The 26,603-nt window shown below is 38.9% G+C and overlaps 1 protein-coding gene and 1 long non-coding RNA gene across 2 annotated transcripts in view; both read right to left on the reverse strand.

Moving 5' to 3' along the window:
* The window catches only part of grhl1 (grainyhead-like transcription factor 1), a 73,252-nt gene extending 66,174 nt beyond the window's left edge, over positions 1–7,078 (reverse strand). The window contains exon 1 of the mRNA XM_062041645.1: positions 7,007–7,078. The gene's annotated coding sequence lies outside the window, so the exon portion shown is untranslated. The remainder of the gene's footprint in view (positions 1–7,006) is intronic.
* An 8,348-nt stretch (positions 7,079–15,426) lies between these two features.
* LOC133645629 (uncharacterized) lies at positions 15,427–18,652 on the reverse strand. The gene is made up of 3 exons (XR_009825158.1): positions 18,486–18,652; positions 18,298–18,423; positions 15,427–15,837 (listed from the first exon to the last, which is right to left on the reverse strand). It is a non-coding gene; the product is annotated as an uncharacterized LOC133645629 (long non-coding RNA).
* Positions 18,653–26,603: the final 7,951 nt, after the last annotated feature.

Genomic DNA, 26,603 nt, shown 5'->3' on the forward strand with positions numbered 1-26,603 from the left:
GGGATTTGTGGTCCTCCAGCTCCAAAATGGCGGTGGCCAGCGAGTATGCCTCCTAGATCGAATCTGGGGCAACTCCCATTTTAATGTTTTTGTCCACAAAGTCCGCTGCCTTTGTTGGATCATCCAATCTGTGGGTCCGGTCGTTGGACAGTGATCCCACAAAGCCGCTGGAGAGAGAAGTCCAAACCTCACGTTGGGACATGAATGTAGCCTTTTCTTCACCGCAGCAAAGGCGGCTCGCCTCCAAGGTGAAGTCGGGAAAAATGTAAATCCTCTCGCTCATATAGGATAGCGGAGAAGCCTCACCCGCCCTTTGTAGAATCTGGTTCCAGACTTAAAATAAATGTATTCGTACAACGAGCGGCCGAGAAGGTTCGCCATCTTTTGGCCTGGCGCGCATGGTCCAACCAGCCTCAGAATTTCTTGCAAAAACTGAGCAGTTAACTCAGTCGGACCGGGGCCCTCACAGCTCTAGAGGAGGTCCACTAGTTGGACATTATTCCGATACCAAATCATCGCGTTTTTAGAGAGGTGATTCATGGTGGTTGTTAGCTTGTTGACTCTAGTACGGTGTTTTTTTCGTCCTGGGCATGACGTTAAAGTGCATCCGGCAGTGGAGGCTCCTCTATGGGGTCTTGGGGCACTAGAAGTTAACCCCTTTACTACTGTTACCCCAGGTGGCCCTTGGCAAAGGCCTAGTACCTGACTGCCCCCTAGCCAGGGATACAGTGAAGACCTCAACGGCGGAGCAGGCAGAAGACGGTAGATTTAAGAACTACCACAACGGCTGCGATGGCGGAAGAAGGCTGCAGCAGAAAAGGGTCCCCAGTCGTCTTGGACTTCATGCCACTGGACCCTGACCCGATTCTGTCAAGGATCGTGTGGTGACTGTCTGTGCACCAGTCTCCCCACGTAAAACAAAGTCACGCACAGGCATCCTCCATAAAGGGATACACCCCTTCCAGGAGGATCGTCATACTCGTTCGAGTGACCGCCTATGAAGATGATGACGGTGTTTGATTCACTCGTTAGCATTACCAGCGAGCTCCAGACTAGCCATGGCCTCGCCATGGAACGAGAGAATGATCTCGAATGGCTCCATAACAGCTGCTATCTTTCCTCTGACAACAGATTTAAAATTGTAGAGGATGTTGTCTCGCATTTCGTCCATCTTCAGACTTACGCTCCTAAAAAGGGCGACGACCGACTCCTCCATGATGTCTGGATCCAGAGACGCATGAGGCATGGAGTGACTTGGCTTGTCAAATTTCCCTCAGCCAGACATCACCGAATTCACAGGCGCAATGTACAAAAGCGAAGCTGCACACGACAGGTTTGTAAAAAGTATGGTAGAGTTGACGGCTGGAGTTATCAAAAGTGCCAATAAAACATAAAAAAGGTCACATTTCCACGGAGCCCGCGATATTCACGCCCTGCATCGTCCATGCACAACCAGAAGTCCACATATTTACATTATTAAAAGTTAAATTGTTAGAGAACCTTTCTGAGAAACAGCCTTTCCCAGACTGCTATGAACACGTCCACTGTGGAGGACACTGCTTCTCAGAAATTAGACGTTGAAAGAGACTAAAGTTATTGTTTTACACTGGATTTTACATTGAAACAGTGGATGTCCCTGCACAATTCCTTGTGCTTAAAAATACATATATTCAGTAATAAATATGATTAGAACATTTTGGCATTATGTTTGTGTTCAATTACAGTAAGTGTGTTTATCCTAAACATTCCTGCCACGTCATTTAATACTATACTATTTTTAAGCTATTTTTTGGGGGGGACATATACCACAATAATACCAAACCGTGGCCTTAATACCGTGATAATATCGCATAGTGAGATTTGATACCATTAAATCCTTAATTTGAAGTGAACGCGCTTTACATAACTGCCGTTACCGCGTTTCATCAACCGTCCTCGAACCGATTGAGTAATCCACAAACCAACATTAATCCACTCAAAAAAGGGAATATTTGAAGTAATAAAATAATCCATAAAGCTAACACATTTTGCCTAAATGCACACCTACCTAACAGTGTATTGATTTATATTTGATATTTGATATGACAACATGCAAAAAAATATGTGCTCTGCACATGAATGCAATACACACATATTATTCCCAGCTGAGGGTAATTGTAATTAATAGAAACACAGTGATGAATCTGTGTGGTCTTTACAAGATGACAACTTTGCACTGCAAACATAGTTGACTTGTTTAAGACTTAAAAAAACAGGTGTTAATAAAAGACAAACCTGATTTGAGATGTCGCATAATGTTGGTGGTGTACAAACTGTTGTGAGAATAAATATTCATTTTTTCACATCTTTATTTACACCACTTACACCGCCCTCGGAAGCCAGCCTCTTCCACCTAGGACCAGAGATGCGGGTATGGCTATGCGACACCGAGTTGGACATCTGACGTTACACGAAAGAAGAAGACCACTTACAAATAGTACCGATAAGAGTACATATGAATACCGGTATCCATAAGGAATATCGATATTGGTATCGGTATCAATAAATTCCTAACGATATACATCTCTAACAGTAGTAACTGTAAAAATTACGACCATAGGTTTTACGATAAGAGAAAACTGGCAGCTCGGTCACCAGAATTTTACCTTGGAAACAACAGTCGTACTATTTTTCCATTTACATTAATGCACTGTAAAAGCAAATTTTTTCTATTTACATTAATGCACTGTAAAAACAACAACCATGGATTTTATGGTTTAAAAAATGGCAGTTAAGTCGCCAGACTTTACCTTAAATGTAACCGTGGTACCATTTTTAGTTCGCAGTAATTTGGTGTAAAAATTGTGATTAGGTGGCAACTTGTCCATGTTGTACCCTGCCTTGCGCCTGAGTGCAGCTAGGATAGGCTGGGATAAGTTAACTAAATTGAAACAAAATAAATAAACAAAAACGAAAACTACTATTGGCCTCATGTGTCCGAGAACTTATTTCACAAGCTTGTAATCAATAGAACAATGTATGAATACAACAATATTAGCAAAAAACTCCCTAGTATTGATTTAATACTGATACTACCCTTGGTATTGATACTATTTTGAGATTCCCTTACTAATGCGTGTGCTTACAGAGCCATCACATGTTGTATATGTATGTCGTTTAAAAATGAATATGATCAACTTATTGTGTGGTCTTTCAAAACAAATGTTCATGCAGGATTGTGATAAAACTGCATTTCGCTGATTAACATTTGCGTTAGAAATCAGACAGGTGTCACATCAGTGCAGGCTTTATCATCACACAAACTCATTAACACTCTCACACACATGCACGCAGGCACGCACCACATGCACGCATGCACACACAGTGTCGGACTTGACTTGTTAGTGGTTGATACAGTCAGCAGAGGGCATGTCGGAGCGTGTCCCAGTTTCTGTTGTCTTCGGGCCAACCGTTTGGACTCATGTTTTGACACTAAGAAAAAGCGGATGCACACTTGTCACCTCATTCCGGTTTGTGTGTGGCTTTCACGTAGGAAAAAGTCCAACAATCCTTTTTGTCAACTAAAATAAAAAACAATATGAGTTTAGCCAGTCTCAGACTCATCTACAAGATCATTAGCTTTACTGTACAGGGGGACTGATAGATCCAAATATCGATATTATTGCTACTCAGGTAGTATCAGAATCGAATCAACACTAGCGTGATGAGATTGATATTTTCACTTCACTTCAATTTTTATTTCCCCAAAATATGACATATTACTTGTTTCTTTTGCTCAGATAAGTGTATGTAATAACATTGAATAATATTGTTATTTTCTTCCTAAATCGTCTTGCATAGCTGTGTTTATTGTTAAATTGTTTACAAATAAGCCTAAAATATTTGTGCTGTGTTTTGTTCTGATCATAACCATGATCAACAAACTCAAAGCAAAAATAAATCCTTTACTGATCTTTAAAGTGGCCAGTTAAAAATAGCAGTATCGATATTGGAGATACGGTGGAACCTCGATTTACAATTTGCAATTTGGTTTAAGAACTTTTAGATCTCGCCAAATATGCCACTGTATGCAAACCATATGTCTCTGTGTACGAATGCTTTATTCATTCATTTTGTGTCCCGCTGGCAGCCATTTTGTGCTTGCTCGTATTGAAAAGTTTGTACCACAACCAAGTTTTTAATTGAGATGAGAACAGACTTTTCTGAAAAAATATTCCAAAGCTGACTTATTTCACAGCAGAGAAAAAGTCTACTTCTCGTTTAGCCGTGTCTCTCCCAACATACAAACACACACCGCGCCTCTCTCCTACCCCCTCCCTTCTTTCCCTCTGTCTGCTTGTTTCTCTCCTCTCGGGTTAAAGTTAAGGACTTTTGTGATTTCTGGTCGTTTGTGAGAGCACCAAAGCAACTTCTGTGTTTGCCGCATGTTAACAGAGCAGCACATACAGCACAGTTGAGCTTGTCGTTGTTGTTGTTGTTATTTTGGCTTGTTAATAGAGACACAGTTCATGCATTTCCCCTTGGAATATTTGTTTGATACTATATAGCCCTTTATTAGTGATTCCCAGAGCCCGAAAAAATTCTGCGGGCTATAGAGCGTTTTCTATTCGGGCTCCAATACTATGGAATGCCCTCTCAGTAACAGTTAGAGATGCTACCTCAGTAGAAGTGAAGTGAAGTGAATTACATTTATATAGCACTTTTTGTCAAGTGACTCAAAGTGCTTTACATAGTGAAACCCAATATCTAAGTTACATTTAAACCAGTGTGGGTGGAACTGGGAGCAGGTGGGTAAAGTATCTTGCCCAAGGACACAACGGCAGTGACTAGGATGGCGGAAGCGGGGATCGAACCTGCAACCCTCAAGTTGCTGGCACGGCTGCTCTACCAACCGAGCTATACCGCCCCATAGAAGCATTTAAGTCCCATCTTAAAACTCATTTGTATACTCTAGCCTTTAAATAGACCCCCTTTTTAGACCAGTAGTTCTGTTGTTTCTTTTCTTTTCTCCTCTGCCCCCCTCTCTCTTGTGGAGGGGGAGTTGCACAGGTCTGGTGGCCATTGATGAAGTGCTGGCTGTCCAGAGTCGGGACCCGGGTTGGACCGCTCGCCTGTGCATCGGTTGGGAACATCTCTGCGCTGCTGACCCGTCTCCGCTCGGGATGGTCTCCTGCTGGCCCCACTATGGACTGGACTCTCACTATTATGTTAGATCCACTATGGACTGGACTTTCACAATATTATGCTAGACCAGGGGTGGGCAATTAATTTTTACCGGGGGCCGCATGAGCAACCCGAGCACTGCTGGAGGGCCACATCCACAATATTTCAATTAAATTTTGCTCAATATTATTTTTTATATATACCGTAAGATAAATGATAATAATAATAATAATAATAATAATAATAATAATAGTAATACTTCAACATAGTGTGTGTAATAGCATTCCATGACTAATATAAATAAATTAACATTAATAATAAATGACAGTAAAATAAGCACACGTATGACTGAGGAGTCATAGTGTAACTTTGTGTGGTGTTTGAGTTGTCCGACTTTTTGTGTGGCCATAAACGCACCAGTGGTTTAGTGCTATGCGTGTTGGTGACAGATGACAAGTTGGTTTTGGCCTGGTTTGTACGGCAGAAAATGACTAGTTTTTCGAGATAGAATTGTTTTACTCATGTTTTTGGTGTGATTATGTCCGAATAAAACAGTTTTGCTCGATAAAGTGATCGATATAATTCCTGTCCTCGAAGCATCTCGATAGATGTTACAATAATTGAACGGTGTTCAATTGAACGGTGTTGACGAACACCGTTAGGGCCGCGTGTTGTCACTGTCACTCAAAGTTGCATTGCAAAATTACATAGAATAAATATGTTTATTTTGTTTAGAATTCAGATGGGATTTGATTTGGTGCGCGGCATATATTTGCTGCGCGCAGCGGACGCTTGAGTAGTGCGCAATTGCGCAGGCACGCACCTTAGAGGGAACGTTGCTTTGCAGTCCATGTCTTGTTGGAAACATGGCATTCATCATCAACTTTTCTCTTTTTAGCGTCTCGGGTGTAAACCGTGCATCACTTGTCGCTGCATGTGCACCTTCAATCGCAGGTTACACACGGACACACGCCCATAAATAATACTTTTCAAAATAAAAGCAGCATAGTTGTATTGCGCGCACGACATAGATGTTTTTTCAACTTTATTTTGTAATTTGTGATTGCAGCTGTTCACATTCACTCACAATCACGCACACGCATACTTCCACACGGAAGTAATACAAATAACGATTTTCAAAACAAAAGCAGCACCGTTGTATTGCACACTCGACATAGATACTTTTTAAAATGTATTTTGTAATTTATAATTGGCCTCACGCGGGCCGGACAGGGACGCACAAAGGGCCAGATGCGGCCCGCGGGCCGCAGAATGCCCAGGTCTGTGCTAGACCCACTCGATGTCCATTGCATTCGGGCTCCCCTAGAGGGGGTGGTCACCCACATCTGCGGTTCTCTCCAAAGTTTCTCATAGTCATTCACATTGACTTCCCACTGGGTTGTGAGTTTTTCCTTGCCCTTATGTGGGCTCTGAACCGAGGATGCCGTTGTGGCTTGTGCAGCCCTTTGAGACACTTGTGATTTAGGGCTATATAAATACACATTGATTGATTGATTGATTATATTGTCAGAGTGGACAAGCCTTTACTAAAATATGGGCTTTTATCGAGACTGGCCACTATTCATATTTACGTTGTTTCTCATGGAAAAATTTGCTTCACTATGCAATTTTTTTTTATTTATGAACCCCGTTCAAGAACCAATTAAGTTCTTAAATCGGGGATTTCACTTTACTGGATTTTTCTGGAAAATATAGGATTTTTTCCTTGGTTTTAGATCGATAGTTTGTAATATCACCCAATTCAGCAGGACAAGAAGCAGAAGGTATGATCTTTGCCTAACAATTTAAAGAGGTCATATTATGCAAAATCAACTTTACTTACCTTTTTACAAGAACATTGCCACTTAACAACGTTCTGCTTGTGTTTTAGTCATCTCCGTGAGCTGCTCCGGTTAAACCCGTCAATTAACGCGCTACTTCCTGGAATCTTGGTCACGTGATCAAGCGACTAGGTAAACAGCGGGAGAGTGCCGCTTCGTGGGGGCCCATTACTCAATTGTCATGATGACATACACACCAGACAAGTAGTGGCAAGTGGAGAAGTGATCGTTAAACAAGTGGTGTTTTGGTAACCAATCACCAGAAACTGCATCTCTTTTGTGTACCACCAACAGGTGAAAACTTCAGCATATTACTGCAGGTGACAGGTTAGCCAGTATTACGCCATCTTCGGTGTTTCCGTGTTGGCGATGACACAGCAGGTTGAAGTGCAGTATATCGCCATTTATGCTTTATTTATTATTACATCCGGGAAGTAACTGTCGTGTGTATAGTTAAGGTGTAATAATACGTATTCAACCATCGTAATATAGTGTTTAGTTGGACTAGACTTTTAACAACTGCCACGGCTAATCATGTTACCCTTTCCCGCAGGACACCTGAACGTCACATGTACAGTGTGGGCTCACCGCCACTAGAGGACACTGTAATATTACATTAGGATTTTAGGTCCATCTAACTTTTTTTTTTTAAACAAAGTGAACGAGAATTTAGTTGTTCCTAATGAGCACTGTTCCTTTAAGACACTCTAATTAAAAATGTAATCATAAATTAGATTATATTAAAATATAATTATACTGTAGGCAAGGCAAGGCAAGGCAACTTTATTTGTATAGCGCTTTTCATACACAAGGCAGTCTCAAAGTGCTTCACAGACAACAAAGTGAAATGAAAGAAAATAAAAGCAAAATTAAAATGCAGACAATAAAAACAAAAATAACCTACCTCTCATAATGCTAGTTTTCCCCAGATAGTCACACACTATTAGAGTTGCTCACTATCTCATGAATATTTCACAATTTGCAATCATCCTTGTCTGCACAATATGATATTCTCTCCCTATTCTCTTCCTATTTGCCCCTACTCTTTTATCCCGATAGTAATGAGAGGTGTTGTATTAATGATCATGCACCCTCAAGCTGTATGGACACAGAGCCAGGCTGTTGGCAAGCGGCTGAAGGGTCATCAGCAGCACTTGAAAGGTTTCTTTAGGTGCATTCATCATTGGTGCCTCTTCTTCTCTTCAGTTTGTGTGTTTCCGGACCCTTAAACCTAGCTGTGATGACTAAAAATAACCATCTGCACAACAGAAACAGTACCCATGCAAGAGCCGTCCGTGTCAACAATGATATCTAATACTTAATGTTTGTGATTGTGGTTTTTGTAGCTAATAATGTCAATCCAAAATATTAAATACATCACTTCAGCAAAAACTTATTTTCTAATTTTTGTATTTTCTTGGTAAAAATGCAATTCATATTATAATCTGCAACCATTGTGTGTCGTAAAAGATCTGTGACTAGCCAAGATTTCTAAAAACACACACAAAACTCTCTGACTAGTTTTTGCAGTATATTCCTTCAAATAGCGGTAGTTTTCAGACATATAGATCATCTTTGACAAGCATTTTTGTAGTTAATTCCTAAAAACAACAACTTCTGTCATACCGTATAGAGCCACATTAACTCCTTTTTGCAGTAAAGTGTCAAAAACAGCAGAGGGTTACTGTCATATATAGGATATTTGACTTTTTTTGCAGTAGGTCCTCTTAAAACAATAGAGGGCTCCTTTATTATAGCTTTTTTTACTCTTATGTTTTCAGTAGATTCTTAAAAACAACAGAGCACTCTTGATATATAGATGTTTTTTGTCAAGCGTTATTTTGAAGCAGATTCCTAAAATAGTTTTCTGCCATATAGAGAATCTTTGAGTAACATTTTTGCATTAGATCTTAAAAACAGCAAAACAATCTTGTCGTACAGAGGATTTTTTATTAGCATTTTACAGCAGATTCCTAAAAAGAGGAAAACATTTTTTGGCATATAGAGAATCTTTGAGTGGCATTTTTGCCATAGAGAACATTCCTGACAAATAATCTCTGACTAGTGTTTATTGACATCTGATGCTCCTGTGTAGAGGATCTTTGTTGCGTTCGCAGTGTATTCTTAAAAACAGTAAAGCGCTCTTACTATGCAGAGCACCTTTGGTATTTTTGCAAGAGATCGTTAAAACAGTAGAATACTACTGGTAAATAATATTTGACTAGTGTTTATTTGTTTATTTTTATTATTATTTTTACTAGCATTTTGCATCAGATTCCTAAAAACAGCACAAGTTTTTTCAGGCACATAGAGAATCTTTAAGTAGCATTTTGCCATACATTCCTAAAAACAGCAGAGCATTCCTGATAGATAATCTTTGACTAGTGTTAATTTGGCAGCATATTGCTAAAAACAGCAGGACGTTTATGTCATATAAATGATTTTAATCGCATATTTGCAACAGATTCTTAAAAACAGCAGAAGTTTTCTGTTACATAGAGGCTCTTTTTACCATCTTTTTTTGCCTTAGACTCTTAAAAACAGCAGAGCACTCCTGATAGATTGATCATTTTGCTGAGTGTTTTTTTTTTGTGGCAGCAAATTGCTATGGCAAGTATTATTGCAATAGATCCTTAAAAGCAACAGAGCACTGTTGCCATATATAAACTATTTGATTAGTTGACTAGCAGATTCATTAAAAAACAGCAGAGGGTTTCTGTCATATAGTGTGGATTCTTCAAAACAGCCTTTGGTATTTTTACATTAGATCCATGTAGGTCATATAGGCGATCTTTGTCTAGTGTTTTTCTCCAATAGATACCTAAAAACATCAGATCTTGTGAGAGAAAGAGAGAATATTTGCTTTGCGTTTATGCAGGACATTTTTGACAACAAGGTGTTCTTCTTCTCTTGAATATCTTTGACTTGCACTTGTGCATTAGAACGTTATAAAATCAGAGCAATCCTGTCAAAAAGAGGATCTTTGACTAGCATTGTTGTTGCATTAAATCCTTAAAAACAGATGAGAACTCATTTCACATAGCCAATATTTCACTAGCAATGACATAGTGCTTCTTCTAAAGTCTTGATTTATGACTTAATTAATTTTTTGATCCCTAAGATACATATAGTTATTATTCATTGAATATATCTCCCTTTGCACTTTGAAGAAGTTGTCTTCCAATTTGGTGTCATATGAATTTACATCACAAAAATTGGAGGGATGGATCCTTTTTAATGAGTGGAAATATAAACTTTTTCTACTCATGTACAGACAAAGGTGATCGAGCTGAAGACACAAAGACAAGTCCTGACAGGCAAAACAAGGCTACAAGGCAAACATAAAGATAGAGAGGAAACAGGAAGTAGGACATAAAGACAGGAAGTGCAGCAAAGCAAGCATCATTCCCTCCTCCTCCTCCTCCTCCATACTGCCTCTTACAAACACATGTGCTGATTCACCTCCCAGTCCTCTGCACCTGAAACGCTTGTGTGCCACCGGTTACCATGGAAACTGCACTATAGTAAATGTATTCACAGTGATACAGTATTGGAAAATGTGACAAGAGGAGAAAAGGCAGCTGCTTCTCATCAAGTTAATTTTTTTTTAATATGTTAAGTATAATGTTGAACGTCATTATTTGATCCAATGCTAACATTGTATCTTTGTACTTCTGGCAACTTGGAAGCAAGGATGAAAGCAGCATCATCATGCTATCAAAATATTTAGATGTTAGACGATATCTAAGCCATAACTGACTGTACAATATTGTGTTTAACTAATAAATTAAACAGTAATTTATTTGTGAAAGCATGGATACATATAGTGGTTAGTTTTTTAAGGGTGGTTCTGCTCTGATATGACAGAGAAAATCTTAAAAACATAAAACCAAAAAAAAGCCAAAAAAATAAATTTTATTTTTGAATGATAGCATATAGAAATTCCTGATTAATAATACATATTATTTTAAGTACTGATATAATATTCATGATTATGTTTGTCAAGTAAGACTTTGCAGATATATTTTGTTGCATTGCTTTCATATATTTGTGTTCAACCAACTTTTAAATGTGAAAATAAGACTACACTACTTTTTGAATAATGGTTATGATTTATTATTATTATTACTATTATTAAATTACATGAATAGCGACACAATTGAAAAGGTAGGAAAAAAACATTCTATATATATATTAAGTTAAAAAGTTAAAGTGCCAATTATTGTCACACACACACTAGGTGTGCTGAAATTATCCTCTGCATTTGACCCATCACCCTTGATCCCCCCCTGGGAGGTGAGGCGGTGGCCACGCCCCGGAATAATTTTGGTGATTTAACCCCCAATTCCAACCCTTGATGCTGAGTGTCAAGCAGGGAGGTAATGGGTCCCATTTTTATGGTCTTTGGTATGACTCAGCCGGGGTTTGAGCTCACGACCTACCGATCTCAGGGCGGACACTCTAATATATATAATATTATATTAAATATTAAATTACAAGTTGTTATACAAAATACATATATTAAAACATATTTTACAGACATTTTAGAATTTTTAAGGAATTAACTGTTGATGGAGCTTAAATTCTAAATATTTTAGGTAATACAAGTATATTTATATAATATATATGTATATATACATTATAATATACATTATATTATATTAAATTATATTATACAAAATGTGTGTATGAAGAAATATTTTACTGACATTTTAGAATTGTCATTGAATAAACTGTCCACTATCTATTTTGTAGGTGACGAGGCTGTTTAGTATAGGATTTGCTTGTGTGCCAGTTTCTGTCTATTTACCAGTAGCGTCACCACACTTCAGTCCAAATAACATACAGTCAAGACGAGACTGCACAAGGCAGACACTGACGCGCCCTTTTATTCTCTTCTTCTTTTGTCTGACTGAACCAACAACACTGACTAACTTGGCGGTGACAACGCTGCCCTGGCATCCTCCCGGTGTCTGACCTCGCTGTTCAAAGGTCACGCACTCAGAGTCTGCTTCTCCTTTCTTTCTTGTCTCCATGGCAACAGTCAAAGTCAGAGAGTAGGAGAGTGACAAGCTGAGGCAAGATGAGGAAAGGTTTGGCGGAGATGAATCATGGCAGGATGCAGATCATCTGAGTGTGTGGAATGGATGAATTTGGTTTTACAAGCTGCTGCTTTCTGAATGCACACTTTGAGACTAATGATTACACACATAAGTATTAGCAGAACTGCTGACAATATCAAAATAATATTAAATGCATCAATCGTGACATTTTTTTTCTATTATGTTTCTCCAACCTATGTAAACTTAAAACAAAAATCAGACATGATTTCTTCCCAATTTCACCACAAACTACATAAAGAAATATGTGTTGCTTTTGCTGCATAAAAGACTCTTCAAGACCTTGATCGCCATTTTGCATCATTGCGCTATTACCGATACGATACATATCACGATTCTTGATTCACGATACCATATAGTATTGCAATACAGTAGTACAGGGGTGTCAAACTCAAATACAGAGTGGGTCAAAATGTAAAACTGAACAAAGCCGCGGGCCAAGGTTGAACGAATTAATCTTTTAATAGGGACCCAAACAAGTTTTGCATTGAATATTGAACAAGCAAGGCTTATATAACTTTATAGTGACATGCAAAATCGAGTTTCAAATAATAATGATAATAATAAAATATCAATGGCATATCAAATACAATTTAAATAAAAATTGAATGCCTCTTTTCTATTTGCAGCCTTCTGAGGTAAATATCAAAATAAACTTTTTCCACAGGCTAATAATAAATTTGAAAATAAAATAACAATAATGAAGGAATCCAACATTCAAGCCTTGAAGTAGCAAGAGAAAGTGCATGAATAAAACATTATTATTGCTCAGTTTGCTACACTGATTTGCTTTAACACTGAATATGGAACAAGCAACGCTTATATAACTTAAAAGTGCAAAATCTACTTTCAAAAAACAAACAAAAAAACATCAATGGTATGTTAAATAACATTTAAATAAGAAATTGAATGCCTCTTTTCTATTTGCAGCCTTCTGAGGTAAATATCAACATTTGGTGGTAGCGGGGGTGTATATTGTAGCGTCCCGGAAGAGTTAGTGCTGCAAGGGGTTTTGGGTATTTGTTCTGTTGTGTTTATGTTGTGTTACGGTGCAGATGTTCTCCCGAAATGTGTTTGTCATTCTTGTTTGGTGTGGGTTCACAGTGTGGCGCATATTTGTAACAGTGTTAAAGTTGTTTATACGGCCACCCTCAGTGTGACCTGTATGGCTGTTGACCAAGTATGGTTGGCATTCACTTATGTGTCTGTGAAAGCTGCATATATTATGTGACTCGGCCGGCACGCTGTTTGTATGGAGGAAAAGCGGACGTGACGACAGGTTGTAGAGGACGCTAAAGGCAGTGCCTTTAAGGCACGCCCCCAATATTGTTGTCCGGGTGGAAATCGGGAGAAATTCGGGAAAATGGTTGTCCTGGGAGATTTTCGGGAGGGGGTCTGAAATTCTGGAGTCTTGGCAAGTATGAGTATTAGCGGTGAATGCGGTGTTACAGCCGTTGTATAATACCGGCGGGCCAGCTCTAATGTTAATTTGATATTGCCTCAAGGGCCAAATGAAATTACACGGCGGGCCAAATTTGTCCCGCGGGCCAGAGTTTGACACCCATGCAGTAGTACTTCAACTTAAGAGTGCCCTAACTTAAGAGTGTTTTGAGATTAGAGCTGTCTCTCTGCTAATTGTAATGCTTTAAGTTGCAAGCAAAACATTTGCGTTACAAGCATCCCCACCATTAGTTGGCATAGCAAATGTCATCACAAACCCCATAGGATCCACCCAAAACATCTGGTCTTAGCTTACAGCTCGAAATCAACATAAGTGTGTTTTTCCAATGATGGAAAGGAAGAAAGTGTGTGTCAAGGACAGCCAAGAATGTTAAAATACCTACATGGTGGACATTCACCTATGAAAATATGGAAAAGCTGCTGATAGTGTGTTTGATAGAGAAGCAGCTGGAAGGCGATATTGTAAAAGTCCACTCTTCAAGGTAAATACTGTACATTATTATTACATTACTTCATAAAACTACTGGGTTGTTAGTAGTACATTTTATTGTATTGTTTTTACAAAATATTTGTTATCTAAAAGTTTGTTTTACTTTTTAAAAGGCATGTTAAATGTTAAAATTATGTTGTTTTGGGGGGCCAAAGCACCAATTAGATTGACTTCAATTCATTTCAATGGGAGATTTTAATTAGCAATTAGACGACTAATCACTAGCTTTCAACTAGAGCGCTAATTGCTATCTGGCAACTAGTCTGCAAATCGCTAGCTGGCAACGAAAGCAATGATCACTAGCTGGCAACTGACACGCTAATCGCTAGCCGACAACTAGAGGGCTAATCGCTAGCTGGAAACTAGAGCACTAATCGCTAACTGGCAACTAAAGCACTAACCGCCAGCTGACAACTCGAGCGGTAATTACTAACTGGAAACTAGAGCGCTATCTGGCAACTAGCGCGCTAATCCCTAGCTGACAACTAAAGCGTTAATTGCTAGCTGGCAACTACAGTGTTAATTGCTAGCTGGCAACTACAGTGTTAATTGCTAGCTATCTTTAATGTTAACATGAATACAATAATATAGTTGTTACATTGTTTTATTTGAAAACTGCAAGGTACAAGTGAGTAAAAAGGTCCATGCCAATACAATTTATAAACAACACTACAGTATGTTGGATCAATGTTTTTTTGTAAATTTCATATTTAAAAGCCCCTTGTGCTTGGGGCCCGCAGTTATTCCTCCATTTTGACACCCACTGTTTGGCTTGGTAAAACAATAAATAGCAGGATAGTAGCAGTTGGCAGGTTAATGTAAAACAACAAAAATAGGTGTGGGCATCAAAAGTACATACAGTATGGATTCACTTTCCAATGTTATCAGTTGCGAAAGTAAATAAACGTTATTTTCACCGTTTGAATCATATATGACGGCATCAATGGAATAATCACAATCAAAATGGTGCTTGAAACGGGAAGTAACCCCCTAGCTAACAAACAGATGCATTGCATTTGTAAATTGTTATTATGTTGTCACTGAAGCAGCAACTCTAATAGGAAATGTTTTGCACAGTTTGATAGATATGATTTTTAGGATCAGATAGCTGTTATGTAGGCTACTGCTGAGTGCAAGGAGAGGGCTTATTGGAGGAAGAGCAGATGGAGGCTACATGGCACATAAGAGGGACGGTGGAAGTGGTGGTGGGGGGTGGGGGGGTTGATGCTGCTGCATTATAACTGAGTGAGGTCACCTTAGGAGAGAGGGAGGCCTCTCAACAAGCCCCTTCTTGCTTCCAGGGGAAAAAAACATGCTAAATTACACAAAACACAAAAGTAACCAATTTGATTTTATTTGACATTACAAATGTGTGACTCATCTAATTGAAGAAACATTGCTTTATTAAAGAAACATACCTAAGAGGATTGTCGAGGCAGTGGACATTACGCTAGGAGAACTAGCAGTAGACTGATGTGTTGCCATTCCTAGAACTTTGAGGCACAAAACACATTATTTAGTGTTAAAGAGCTCCTCGTGCATGTGAAACTATAGTGCATATTATGCTCCACGGCTAAAAATAGAGTCTTCTGCTAAAGTCAGGAGTTACATGCTGCACAAATAATATATGGGAGGATATGTCCATATTTGGGCTTTCCTGTCGGGACCAGGCTATTGAAGAGGTGGGACTTCCTCCAGGGATATCCTTTGTGTGTTAATAGACCCCCGCAGCAGGATATTTGTACCAGTCCTGGCTTGACGCCTGTAGCAAATATAGAATACACTACTGTGGGTTTTACATAATACTTCAGAAGCAGCATAGATCTCCACCAAGTCCTCACTGCCATCACTGAAGCAATCTCTATAATAGATAGATAGATAGATAGATAGATAGATAGATAGACAGATAGACAGATAGACAGATAGATAGATAGCGTGTGACTTCACGATTTACCTTTTTCTATTACAGGGTGCACCAACCCGAGACCATGAAAACAAAATAATCGGCTTAGTTGGTCAACTACTTAATAAAAATACTGGAAAAAGTGTCTTGACAGCTCAACACGGAACAAGTACTTTTGTTTCTAAATACGGTACAATTTATTTTTCAAGGGACGTTTGGCAACCCTATTTAAGTAGCAATTGTGCTAGCGGCGCCATCCTCACATTCATGTTTCGCTTTAAGATTCTATTTTAAACTTGATGTGGGCCGATGATAAGACTAACTAATTACGTCAGTTTTATCTAAAGTTCCATCTAGGTTCATTTTGAAGCGAAAGTGGGCGCAGAGCACATTGCTCAAACTATCACTGGTGTGTGACGTGATCACTGCTTGTGTAATGCGTGCTGCCTTCAGGCGCCGGTCAAAACCTAAACTTAGATGAATCATCATTCATTTATGGTAACGCCATCATTTGTTTTAATTTATCACATGCGTTAACATTGACAGCCCTATTATATATACTGTATATTTATATATAGACATATACTGTATATACATATACATATATATACAGTATATATATATATACATACATATAATATTTCCATCTGTCTATCCATCCATCTTTTTCCGCTTATCCGAGGTCAGGTCGTGGGGGGCATCAGCCTAAGTAGAGCCGCCCAGATTTCCCTCTCCCCAGCAACTTCCTCCAGCTCCTCCCGGGGAATCCCGAGGCGTTCCCAGGCCAGCTGGAATATAGAGTTCCCCCAACTTGTCATGTGTCTCCTACCTGTCGGACGTGCCCTAAACACTTCCCCACAGAGGCTTTCGGGAGGCATCCCAATCAAATGCCCAAACCACCTCATCTGGCTCTTCTCAATGTGGAGGAACAGCAACTTTACGCTTAGCTCCTCCTGAATGACAGAGCTTCTCGCCCTATCTCTAAGGTAGAGCCCTGCCACCCGACAGATGAAACTCATGTCGGCCGCTTGTACCCGTTGTTTTATTTTTTTATTTAGCCTTTATTTAACCAGGTAAAAATCCCATTGAGATCAAATATCTCCTTTCCAAGGGAGACCTGGCCAAGAGGGCAGCAGCAAGGTTACATTAAAAACAGTAAACAACACATAAAACATCGAATTTACAACATTAAAACTTGCTCACAAGACAGGGTAGACTGCAGTCCTTTCACAGAAGCTTTAAACTCATTCAATATAACAAGGGTTTGAAGTTGAATATTCGATTGTAGGTTATTCCAAGCCTTCGGTGCTGAAAACCTAAATGCTTTCTTGCCCAGTTCAGCTCTTACTTTGGGGACGACAAATTGCAGAACATTCATTGAACAAAGATTGACCTGTGATCTTGTCCTTTGGTCATAACCCAAAGCTCATGACCATAGGTGAGGATAAGGATGTAGATCGACCAGTAAATTGAAGAGTGTTGCCTTCCGGCTCAGCTCCTTCTTCAACACTACGGATCGATACAGGGTCCGCATCACTGCAGACTCTGCACCGATCTGCCTGTCGATCTCACGATCCACTCTTCCCTCACTCGTGAACAAGACCCCAAGGTACATGGGGCAAGGTCTCCTCCCCAACTCGGTGATGGCACTCCACCCTTTTCCGAGCAAGAACCATGGACTTGGACTTGGAGGTGCTGACTCTCATTTCAGTCGCTTCACACTCGGCTGTGAACCAATTAAGTAAGAGCTGAAGATCCTGGCCAAATGTTGCTAGCAGAACCACATCGTCTGCAAAATGCAGAGACCTAATCTTACAGCCACCAAACTGGATCCTCTCAATGCCCTGACTGCGCCTAGAAATTCTGTCCATAAAAGTTATGAACAGAACCGATGATAAAGAGCAGCCCTGTCGGAGTCCAACCCTCACTGGAAATGGGTCAGACTTACTGCCGGCAATGCAAACCGAGCTCTGACACGATCATACAGGGAACAGACTGTGACAATCAGGCAGTCCAATACCCCATTCTCACTGAGTACTCCGCACAGGATCTCCGAGGGAGTCGGTCTCTAAATCCACAAAGCACATGTAGACTGGTTGGGCAAACTCCCATGCATCCTCAAGGATCCTGCCGAGAGTATAGAGCTGGTCCACAGTTCCACGACCAGGACAAAAACCACACTGCTTCTCCTGGACCCGAGGTTCGACTATCCGACTATTTCTTAAAAGACTTTAGCGGGCAGGCTGAGTAATGGGACCCACGATGGTTAGTACACACCCTCCAGTTCCCCATCTTAAAGAGAGGAACCACCAACCTTACCTGCCAATCCAGATGCACCGCCCCCGATGTCTACGCAATGTTGCACAGTCGTGTCAACCAAGACAGCCCCACAGCATCCAGAGCCTTAAGGATCTCCGGGCGGATCTGATCCATTCCCGCTGGACCCTGCCAAAGAGAAGCTTTTTAACTACCTTCACAACCTCAGCCCCAGAAATAGGAGAGCCCACCACAGATTCCCCAGGCACTGCCTCCTCATAGGAAGACGTGTGGGATTGGGGAGGTCTTCGAAGTATTCCCTCCACCAATCCACAACATCCCTACTCAACATCAGCATCACACCATCCCCACCATACACGGTGTTGAGAGTGCACTGCTTCCACCTCCTGAGGTGGCGGATGGTTGTCCAGATTGCTCCAAATCTCTCTCTCCAAAACATGCGACCGCAAATCTGATGACACAACCACAATCAAAGATTGGACCGCCAAGGGGCCTTGTCTTTGGCTGCCACCCAGCCCACATTGCACCCGGTCTCTATGCCTCCTCCTATGAGTGGTAAGCCCATTGGAGGGGGGACCCACGTTGCCTGTTTGGGCTGTGCCTGGCCGGTCCCCACGGGGATAGGCCCGGCCACCAGGCGCTCCCCCTTCTAGCCCCACCTCCAGGCCTGGCTTCAGAGGGGGGCCCTGGTGACCCGTGTCTGCATGGGCGAGGGAAATCTGGGTTCTTTGTTTTGTGTTTCCATACAGGTCGTTCGAGCTGCTCTTTGTCTGGTCCCTCACCTAGGACCTGTTTGTCTTGCGAGACCCCACCAGGGGACATAGAAGCCCACAGACAATATAGCTCCTAGGTTCATTGGGACACTCAAACTCCTCTACCACGGTAAGGTGGCAGCTCAGGAGAGGATTAACATTATATTTATTTAAAAAATACACATTTAGTTGATTAAAATATAGTTTATGATCAAATTATTACAACATAATATTTTTTTAAATATATTTTGTTCATCTAAATTTTTAGACATACTTAGTTATTACATTTTTTAAATATTTTTTTTTTTACATATTTACCCATTATAAAACTGATTATGTGCATCTAATTTTGCCTCAATTACCTAAATAAACAAAGAATAATTCCTTAACGACCAATTCTTTAAAGTCTTTCATAATGATTGTGAACGATAGGCAAAAATCCAGAAAAAGAAACACTCTCTCTCTTTAAGACATAATTGAAAAAATATTTTTAATTTATTGTATGATTGTTAGACAATGTATTATATATTTTAGATGTATTTGGTTATTATATAATTTTTTTTAAATATATATTTTTTTACATTTTCACCTATGATAAAACTGGTTTACATATTTTTTTTAAAACAGGACGTTACACACATAGACCAACAAACCCCTGCTAATTAAAACAGAATCCCTTCAGCGAAAGTAATGGTAGACATAAACATGACAAGCTCCTGTACTTCAATTTGTTCCATACTGTAGCTAACCATTAGCTTACTTACTAGTACTGTCATAAAAACTCCTCCAGAAGTTGTGCAATTCTCTCATAAAAGCAACCGCCTTATGATGTTTGCCTAGTGATAACGCCGCCACATATCTTCTGAAAGCATCTCACATTCAGATAAAGCCACCAAAGCATCGTGGCTTGAGTTCTGTTCTGAAAACTGTCCTTTTTCCCCTAATGTGTCTCATTTACTCTGACACTCTCCAACCAATTTCCCACCCCCACACAAGCCATCTAGTTGTTACTAACTTTATCTTCTGTGCAAATCTGTGCCCCACAGGCGTGCAGGGCCAAACCACAAAAGACAGGGAGCGCTACAGCCGGTTAGGGAGAACAAAAATATGAATAACAAGACACAGGATGTACTGTGGCTTGCTCTGTTTTACAGCAATAATGTGCAGAGCGACGTGGGCGAAGAACTGCATACACTTTGGAGATTTTTGCTTTCTGCAAGTGGGTGTGTGACAGTGAGAGAACGAGCCGAGTTGTTGCATTTGCCCTCGCCTTTTGAATTACGTAACCATCCTGTGTAGTCCTGCGGAATGATTGCGGCACGTGCTGTGACCTTCGGGTGATGTTTGCCTGCAAAGCCTCTTAATAATAACCGCCTGGATTGTTCAAACCCTCCTTTTGCTCTTTGCGTGTGCTTGTTATCACATTATATATAATTCAAGTGTCTTTGGAAAGGCAAAAAAAACCATAAAATGCTCATGCATCAGAGGACTACAAGCATTGGAAAATAATCCAAAGCTGCCAATCAATAAAATTGATCCAAAATGAGGCGTGCTGGTGAATAATTGAGTCTGCAGCCCGCTGACATCGTCACTCTGTCTATGGAGCCAAAAGCCCCTCAGGCCAGGACTGGGAGAGCTCAGATCTACTTGGAACATACAGTATCATCAGATCATACAGTATGGAGCGCTGACAGATTGTAGGGGCTGTTTACATGACGCTATTTTAACTGAGATCGGACGATATCAGAAGATATCAGGCATGTGGTCCACAACCAAAACAACAATGGTGGACCACTTGAGCACTGTTGTAGAATTTGTGTTCACCAACAAAGTGTACATTTACTACACAAACACTGTGCCCACCGAAGTCCTATTACTTACTGTACACCACTATTCCTATACAGCTTTATTAGGCTCTTTACATTACGGTTACGCGTCTTCAAATAATGAGTAGTTTTTTAAAGTTTTATTTAGGTTTACAGTGTTTCTCCGATTATTGCAGACCACCCAATGTAGGGGCGCTATTTATTTATTTATTTTTAATGATTGATATATGCATTTAAATTAACTAATTAAATTAATTTATGTACCTTCCTCACACTCCACGCAGCTTTCACACACACTTATAAACATATCCTATGTTCATAAACCCCTTCATGTATTTTAAAATTCAGACCCCGAAGGGAATAAGCAGTAGAAAATGGGATGGAAATAATTTTAACATGAAAACTTAAACGAGCATTCAAATTTGAATGTACTCAATGGTACTTTAAAATCCACGATGCACTAAGACCGCAATAAGTGAAGCGCAAAGTGGAATGTTGCATATGTTTCTCCTGTATTCCATTGCGTATCTGCAAATAAGTAGTGTTTGCGCTGTATTTGAATTTTATTTAATTTTATAAACATTGGCAAAAGTGTTGGTCCATTACGTAACTGCCGTGTGTCTGTATAGAAAAAATAGTTACACTGTATTTTACTTTTGCTAATATTTACTTAAATGTTACGAATATTTTTTTTTTTTCTGTAAGAATTAGCATTTTTGCTCTGTTTGAATTTATCCGTTTCCGAAATGTTTGTCATGTGTCCCATTACGAAACTGTCGCAGTGGCCTAGTGGTTAGAGTGTGCGCCCTGAGATCGGTAGGTTGGAGTTCAAATCCCAGCCGAGTCATACCAAAGACTATAAAAATGGGACCCATAACCTCCCTGCTTGGCACTCAGCAACAAAGGGTTGGAGTTGGGGGTTAAATCACCAAAATGATTCCCGGGCGCGGCGCCGCTGCTGCCCACTGCTCCCCAAGGAGATGGGACAAATGCAGAGGACAAATTTCACCACATCTAGTGTGTGTGTGACAATCATTGGTACTTTAATTAATTAATTTACTTAATGTCTGCAAGGAATCTATAATTTTATTGTATTTTAGTTTTATGTAGTTTTATTAATATTGATGAAAATGTTGCAGATGTGTTTTATTTGTCCTATAATGTATGAATGTATTGCATTGATTCCTGTTTCCATAGCAGCGTACAGATGATCTAGTGACCCACACAGATAATATAATTATAATCCATATGAATACCCCGTCAGACCCTCAGTGCGCGGTGCTGCAGATTATAATTGATAGCTGTGGTCCTACACGTATAATAAATGAACCCACGCATCGCAACGGTAATACGATAGACCTAGTCCTTGTCCGGGGTGTCACCACCTCCAAAGTTATGGTACTCCCGTACACTAAAGTAATGCCCGATCATTACCTTATTAAATATGAAGTTCTGACTCATTGTCAACAAGCTACTAATAACTAATGCAGGGGTCACCAACGCGGTGCCCGCGGGCACCAGGTCGCCCGTAAGGACCAGATGAGTCGCCCGCGGGCCTGTTCTAAAAAAAAAAAATAATACAAAAAAAATAAAATTAAAAAAAAATAATTTTTTAAAGTTTTTTATTTTTAATTAAATCTACATAGAAAAAACGCAAGATACACTTTCAATCAGTGCATCAACCCAAACAACCTCCCCCATGCACACTCATCCACACCCACTCACACAAAAGGGGTTATTTCTTTCTGCTACCAATATTCTGGTTCCCACAACATAGACAACACATCTGCAAGGGACACAGTCCCTGAAGCACACATGATTGTATAGGCTGCTGGTCCACTAACATTTTCATTAATTACTATTTTTTATGTAATTATTTTTATATTGTTTTACTTTCTTTTTTATCCAAGAAAATGTTTTTTATTTATTTATCTTATTTTATTTTATTTTTTAAAAAAGGGCCTTATCTGCAACAGACCAGGTTGTCAATGAAATTAGATTTGTTTAAAGGGTTTTTTAAAACAGGCCCAGTCCAGATAATGTCCAAGTCGGACTCAGCAACACACACCTTCATTCATGTACACAGAAAAAAATTAGGGAACACAACAGATTGCATATAATTTATAAACAAAATTACATTTTCAAAATAAGCATTTATGTACAGTCCAGATTATGTCCAGGTCACTCAAATTAGGGAACACAACAACAGATATCATATAATCTATAAACATAATTATACTTTCAAAATAAGCCTTTGAGGAATTCTCATCTTTTTTTTATGTTTTTTGGCATCATTATCGTTTTCAACCATGTAACTTTCTAAAGTTAGAAAATACTGAATAAATGTTTTAAAGAAAGTAATACTAAGTGAATATCTGTTTTTGGCCTTAAAAATAAACATTTTACAGAGTACTATAATTAAATTGACTAAATCATGATTGTCAATGAACTTCTCCTAAAATAACAGAAACCACATTAAGCTTCATAAACAAACCAATCCTTAAACACATTTTTTCAACTTCCACCCAAAACAAAGACACAATATGACAATACCAAAACAAATGCAGGGTGGATTCAGGCTCCTGACAACAAAATCGGCAATCATCTGACTCTGTCATATTCCATAATTTTAACATTTTCCCTGTGGGTAAGAAGTTATAAATAATTTTAATTTGAAAATAACGATTTTGCACATCGATAGTGGTTTTATAGATTAGTTTGAATATGGCATCCCATGGCAACGGGCAGTCAAAAAAGTCCTCCCATTTTCCATTTGTGTTGTATGAGGCAGCCTTCAAAGATTTCTTTATTAAATAAAAACTATATATTTTTCTATTTATTTTAGTTCCTTTTTGCCAACTAGAATTTCTTATTAGAGGTTTACAAACTAATAATTTAGTAGTTCCATAATTAATTATTTGTTTCCATCTTTTCCCAATTACTCCAGTTAGTTGATAAAATGAAAAGCTTGAGCAAGCATCACCATACATAGCTCTAAATTCATCATACTTCATAATTTTACCATTCTCATTGATAATATCATTGACAAAAATGATTCCTCTTTCAAACATATTTTTCCAAAAGAAAGGCTTTCCATTTATTACAATATTAGAGTTCATCCATATTAACTGCTGCAAAATATCGTCTCTTTTTTCTGGCACATAAAATTGAAAACAGCACTATGAGTGGATTGTTTCCTTTATGAACCCCGCCATGTTTCCCAGCAGACTCTCTGGGAGGGGATCACTTGTAAAAAAGGATACAATTTCTTTTGATACAGTACATGTTTTTTGTCCAACAGGACATTTGTGTACCACTCAATGTTTAAATACATCTTTGGAACAATTGATGCTTTTAAAGACAGACACATAGCTTCAAGGTTGAGAAGTTTCAGGCCCCCATATTAATACTCTTTGTACAAAACCTTTCTTTTAATCTTTTCTGGTTTGCCGTTCCATACAAAATCGAAGACCCTCCGCTCATAAATCTTAAAAAAGTTTTGTGATGGAGCTGGTAATGACAAAAACAAATAAATAAATTGAGGAATAATTAACGAGTTGGCAATAGACATTTTACCATACAAGGTTAGGGATTTCCCTTTCCATAATTCCATAATTTTGTCCAGCTTTCATAGTCGATTATCATAATTTACTGAGCCTAGATCTTCCAGATTTTCTGGGACAACAACACCAAGTATGTTAACTGGTCCATCTGTCCACAAAACAGGCACTTTGCATTCCATTAGAAAGGACGTTCCCTTTAGATTTCCGATCCTTAACATTTTACATTTATCATAATTAAGCTTAAGGCCAGATTGCTGTGAAAATATGTCCAAAAGATTAAGAAGGTTCCGCAAACAATGAGGAAAAATCTTATCTTTGTGAATCAGCCTTTTCTGACATGAACTTCATCAAGAACAAACACAGAACACGCCTCACTGATGCACATCTGCAAGACTCACTCAGAGTTGCAGTGTCAAGTTACACACCAGAGTACAACACACTAGTTAACAGCATGCAATGCCAGGCTTCCCACTAACTGACAAAGAAACAGATAACAGATTTGGTGTCCAGTTCAAAGTGTGACATGATTTAAAAATTTGAGAGTTTACTTTTGTATTTTACATGAGTTATTATTTGTACAAACATGGTGCAAAGTAATTCATGATTTGTTAAAAAATGTTAGTGGCTAGCTAGTTAAAATGGGATATTGTGATTTCACAAGACTGTCTTAGAAGTGATCATTTGAAAATGTTCAATTTGAAAAATGTGCACTTAGAGAAAATGTAAAAATAAAGTGTTGCATATTGATATTTATCTGCTTCTATATATATTTATTGTGAGAAATCATTAAGATGATCAGTGTTTCCACAAAGATAAATATCATTAATTATTAATAATAACAGAGTTAAAGGTAAATTGAGCAAATTGGCTACTTCTGGCAATTTATTTAAGTGTGTATCTAACTGGTAGCCGTTCGCATTAATCAGTACCCAAGAAGTAGCCCTTGGTTTCAAAAAGGTTGGTGACCCCTGAACTAATGCTTTAGCAGCCTCAACATTAATGCTGTCACAACAGTTGTAGCCAAAACCGTCAGGTACGCAAGTAAAATCCCATGTCTTGCTATAAGAATAACAAATTGCATAATAATTTTAAAGACCTAATGAACCGCTTTGGATTACTGAAAAGGTGAAACGTTGGAGCAGACGGAAACCAGGAGAGTGAGGTGAAAGCGACGACGCTATAAATATGGAACTTGGAGCCAAGCTATTTCGACATAAATGGATTGCTTACCCAAAATCAACTGGAAAAATGCCCAGGCAGACGAGCAACTGTCCATCAAGTGAGCCACTATAATATTTGACCATGATACACGCAGCACCTCATGCGTGTTATTACAACTACACTGCACACACTCTCTGGCTAGTTCAGCTATTTACAAATAAAACATGAAATGTGGGCTAATACTTTACAGATACTGTAATTATATTCTTCATGCTTTTCAGTCAGAACAAATTGGTGTCGTATCACAGTGTTGTGCATTTCAAACTCAAACGTTTTATACTGACATAGAAGCTAGTTTTTACGGCTAATATTGTAGCATGGCGATGTGTTACTACGCTAGAAAAAGAGTTCTTCACTGTTGGCTTTTACAATAACAATGTTGCTACAGCTTTGTTATTATACAGGTTACGGAATGTAAATGAAGTATTGTTGACGGTTTTTGCTAGCCACCTGGAACGAGCCAATTTTGTATATGTTAGAAAGCGGGGAAAAAACAGCAACCTTTTGTCTTCTTGTCTCTCAAAGGTATTGTGAACGATAGGCAAAATTCCAAAATAGTGCAGTTCCCCTTTAAGAATTGTTTTAAAATGATGAGTGACTAAAATGGTCAAATAAGGAAACAAACTAGTCTTTCTTTGTGTGTTAGCTTGAAAAAATGACAAATCTTGATTTGATCTTGATCACAACCTGTTTCATTGTATTTTTGCCTCGTGTCTAAGAATTCAAAGACTTTTCTTACTTGTATGTTGCTTCCTGCATTCCTTCTGCATTTTGGGATCACAACCACCGCTACAATGCGACCCGAACGCAAGATGTGTCCCATTATGTAACTGCTGCGTGTCTGCGAAGAATGAATAGTTTTGCTGTATTTTACTTTGATTTAGTTTTGTTAATATTAACTAAAATGATCATTTGTTTTTTTGTTTTATAACGTAACTGCAAAAAATTTATTATTTTACTGTATTTTAGTTATATTTTATTTTAAT

Source organism: Entelurus aequoreus, linkage group LG03 (genome assembly GCF_033978785.1).
Source record: "Entelurus aequoreus isolate RoL-2023_Sb linkage group LG03, RoL_Eaeq_v1.1, whole genome shotgun sequence".
Lineage (NCBI taxonomy): Eukaryota > Metazoa > Chordata > Actinopteri > Syngnathiformes > Syngnathidae > Entelurus > Entelurus aequoreus.